Raw genomic sequence first — 4,946 nt, 5'->3', positions numbered from 1 at the left:
TCATTCTAAGCGACTGAATGAAGATTTATTTATTTGTTTTGGAGGTTATTAGGTGTATGAATAAGTTGTGAAGGATTTTTCTGGAAAACATGGGGTTTAATTGTACAAAAATGGTTAATTGATTACTCAAAGTATCGACCATAACTAGCCACGTTTTCTTATCTTTCTGGCAGCTTATGAATATTGTATTAAAAGAATGACTGATTCTTAGAAATATCCAAGAAGTTATTACTTTTTAGAATTATCTAAAATAATGAATATACTACTCAATTATATCAGAGGTTATTAACAAGTGGTAGAGGGATATAAAGCAAAATGAACAATTGCCACTTACTATAGTGCGAATAATATAACCAATACTCTACTTTATTAGTTTTTTTTAAAAATTAATTATGGAATTATTTGGAATATTTTATAAAATTCCGAAAATTACCTTATTTTTCACTTTAGAAATGAACCTTGAAATGTTGTATATGTTGAGAAATGTGTAATATTATTAGCATCAGCATTTTTTAGTAAATTAGACTTTTTTATTTTTGAAAATTTGGCAGCATCTTTTAAAAAGTGACCACTATTAAAAATCTTACTACAAAACAACTTTCTATTTTTGCCCTACATAGAGGGAAGGATCACTTGATCCATTTGAATGTTTCTAAGTAGATTTTCCCTAGCATTGGAAAACACTCATTTTCATGTTTTATGGCTTAATTCTGTGATACCCAATTCTGTAACTTTTGGATCATTAGGGCTAAGGAAATTGCCTGTTGAGTCAATCTCAAATAATCTGAAAATTATTTATGCATATGACATTAGTTTTAATTCAATTCTGCATCTTTAAACATTTCTAGTATTTATTCATGTTTATTATTTTCATTGTAAAAATCACTAATTTTAAGCCATCTTAACCAGTGCTAAATAATTTTAATTGATAGGAACAGGGTCCTCAAAAGATACACTTAGCAAATGATGTCCTTGAGTTGCCTTTTTTTCCTTCAATATCCATAAATTGTGTTTTAGTGGTGAAAACATCAAATATTAATAACATTGTTTACACTTTGACAAATTAAAAGATAATAAAAACTAAAATTTAGTGGTGGTTTAATTATATGATTTGTTGTGGTTTATTATTAGTTATGTCCTGTAACTCCTTCACAGCAGATTTGTACACCCATGTTGAAAGAAATTTATGTGAGTTTTATTATAAAAGTTCCTTATAAAAAATGCAAAATGCCACTTTGTGATGTATCTTCGTAAATGTGAATCTTAAATGTAAATTAGATATTACAGGGTGCAACAAAATTATGGCAACCAACTTAGGCATGCTTTAACATGATCAAAAAATTTTAATTTCCTTTTGTACATGCTTATTTCATTGTTTTAGCTGTCTATTTTTATTTATTTGGTGTTGCAAAGAACCATAATTGTATTTTTGTGCTTACAATATCAGGGAAAATATGAATATGATACTGTTCATTTGCTTCATTTTTTAAAAAAAAATTTTCTTAAAGCAATCAAACCATTTAAATTACTTGGTCACAAAACTATCTAGGAAAAGTAATAAAGCGAATAAAGTAATACTGATAAACAAATGTTTTAATATTATAATGAAATGAACCTATTTATTTCACTAAATTTATATTAGTAACTTAATCTTTAAGAAATATAAAAATATCTCAGATTAATTCCTTAACAGCAGCAGTGTTTTTTCTTATATTCATTGCTAAAACGGAAAAACCAACCACTTTCATATGAAAAAGTAAACTCTGAAAGAACTGTGTATATGTATATAAAAGAAATTCAGAAAAATGAAAGTTTTAGTTTTAATTATATTTAAAAATATAGCTTCAAATTTAATGGACAAAACATGTTTTTAGATATTACTACAACACATGAAGATAATTTTCTTCCCTTAAAATGTCTTTTTTTCTTACCTACATTATAGGTACTTTTTTTATTATTATCCTTTTATGATTTAAACGGAAGGTAATGCAAACTTCTTTCCAAAATTAAATTACACTCTTATAATTCGTTAAAAAAAAGTAAGAGTAGATTAGCTATTAAAACTTAAGTTTTTAATGAAGCAAATGATAGTTGGAAATGAAATTATACTATGAATTTTTCTCTCCTTCCATTAGCAAATTGTCTGATTTATTGTAAAAGTATATCAATAATTCTTTATTTTATTTATTTAAAAAAAACATATTAATAACTAGTATGTTATAAAATATGAAATTTTTTTATAGAAAAAAATTATTAAAATAAAAAACGATAAGAATTTTAAAAAAAAATCAAATGTAAATAAAATTGCTTTTTTTTTTTCCAAAAATCGATTAATTCAACAACCAAGTTTACATTTCTTCTGTAGAATATCAATAAAAGGTACTTTTAAGAAGAACCTTAATATCCTTGAGAAAAAATCAAAAATAACTGAAAACGTGTTAAAAAATCAAAATAAAAAATATTAGATTTTCTTTCTTAGAAATCAATCTACAGTACATTGAAGCTTACAGAATTTTTTATTAACAAAATTTATACATTAAGCTGATGTGAATAATTTTCCATACTGAGTTACTGTTTCCTCTTTTTCAATCTCTATTCCCAGAAACTACTATAAGGAATTAAAATATCCTAATCGAAGTTTAAAAATAGAAATGTAGGGTTATATATGTGGCTCATTTTGCAATTAACTTATTGTCACTTATATAGTTTGCTTATAGCAACTTAAAAAAATGCTAACTATGTATGCAATATTATACTAACTATGTAGGAAAATGCAATATTTTACTTACCTCGATGCACAACGCGATTGATGAATCTATTGAAAATAAGAAGAAATCATAATTTACTAACTATTGCATCAAATGGGCTATATGCTGATAGCCAATGGTGATATTTTATTCAATTCTGAACACAGTCTTAAATGTTAGGATAATTGTTATCAAGCAGGTCTGTTTCAGAACAAGAGTAGACAATTATGTTTGGCAATATATTAAGCAATTTTTCAATTTAGGATTTAGCAATATTTTAAGGGATTTATATAGATAAAAAAACTAATGTCCCTACAGCAGATGCACCCCATATGCTCATCTGTGTTCATTTCAAGGATGAGCAGGTTAAAGGTTTTTTATAAAGATATTTGTTATTTCTTGAGCATTTTTTACATTCATAAAATTATTTGTAAATGATTACTTGCCATAATCTTTTGCACCCTATATAAAGGGGTATTTGTCTTCGTCCTAAAAAGGTAGTTTTGCCAAGCTATAAATGTTTTCTGTATATTATGTTCTTAGTTTTCCTCTCTTGTATAGTTCAGTAATTTTTTGTGTTTTGAATAAAAGAAAACTACATGAATTAACTACTTTTGTCTTAATTTCTAATTAAAATAAAAGTGCAATAATGTTTTTTATATATAAAAAAAAGATTATTTAATTAGAAATTTGGGTACACAGATTTCATTCAGATTTTTTTATCCAGTCTTCTGAAAATTAATATTTAACGATTATTATCAGTCATAAAAAGGAAATGATGGCTTTGCTTAACTTTGTCTAACAAACCACTTGATACTTTTAAGTCTTGTAATAAAATACTATTAATCCCAAATCACCTGAAACTTTTTTTCTCTTACTGGTACAGGAATCTTTCTTGTTCTTATAGAACAAAATCAATGAAACATTACTGTATCAATTAAACATGCTCCAGCAAAACAGGTAGTGTGGAGCAAGAATGCTTCAAAATCAGTGTTTATTTAGATTTCAAAGAAAAATAAGGCAAATATTTAAATTTTGGCTAAATGCTCAGTTAATAGCTAACTTAACTACATCGCAAAATGAAAAGATCATCAATGTGCCTAGCCATATCTTTAAACAAAAGATAAGCACCTTTTAAGCTCTCAAAAAATATTTTTACGCACTATATACATTAAAGAACGCAAAATAATTATCAAAGACTTGACATGATCATGATTAATGTAAAACATGCAAAATGATTGGTGATTTCATACGCTATGGACCGATGGAACGCCGAGATGGATTGTGGTTGAATGAATTTTAAAAACGTTGAATAGAACAATGTAAAAAGCACGCTTTTGTATAATACATGGTGAAAATCGACATGATAAAAAATTAAAACCTCATTCTCGAAAAGGAAAATTAAGCACTTTTTAAAAACGCCATGAAAAAAGCACCTTTAAGGGCTTTTAAAAATCGAAAATAAGCACCTTCAAAAAACATGGATCATGCATTGACTGTTGCTGCCTAAAATCTTTTAAATTTCCACTATTCTATCAATTTTTTCTTTTAATGTTATAATTTTCCTCTTTAAAACAGTGATAGATACCTACAAAAATAGCACACTAGTATAACACTACACTTCTCTACAAAACCTTTGTAAGAACTAAATATGATAGAAATTTTCCTTTATCCTATTGGAATCCCTCCTTTATCCCTTAAGAATTAGCAATTCATAATTGTGACGGATAATCCAATTATCTGACTACTTCTTTTATCCTCCCTTAAAAGCCGAAATCATCAAAAGAGAGAGGGATTTATAAGTTAATAGAGAGTATTTCAATTTTTTTTATTCAGGGTGCGTAGCGTTTTTAAAAAGTGCTTATTTTCGGTTTTTAAAAACCCTTAAAGGTGCTTTTTTCAGTGAATGTTTTTAAGAAGTGCTTGATTTTCCCTATTTCACAATGAGATTTTTCCTTTACCATGTTTATTTTCGCCACGAATTATGGAAAAAGACACAGTTTACATTGTTCTATTTAACGCTTTCACAATTAATTCAACCCCAATCTTTTTCGGCGTATTGTCAGTCCGTAGAGTAAGAAAACGCCATTCGTTTTACATGATTCAAAATTTCGTGATTTTTGACAATTGTCAAAAACAATGCCAAAAGTTTTTTTTCTTTCAACAGGACGGTTAAAACAAAATAAAACCGAGTTGTCA

The sequence above is a fragment of the Parasteatoda tepidariorum genome, chromosome X2 (genome assembly GCF_043381705.1).
Source record: "Parasteatoda tepidariorum isolate YZ-2023 chromosome X2, CAS_Ptep_4.0, whole genome shotgun sequence".
Classification (NCBI taxonomy): Eukaryota; Metazoa; Arthropoda; class Arachnida; order Araneae; family Theridiidae; genus Parasteatoda; species Parasteatoda tepidariorum.
This window is presented reverse-complemented; position numbering follows the sequence as displayed.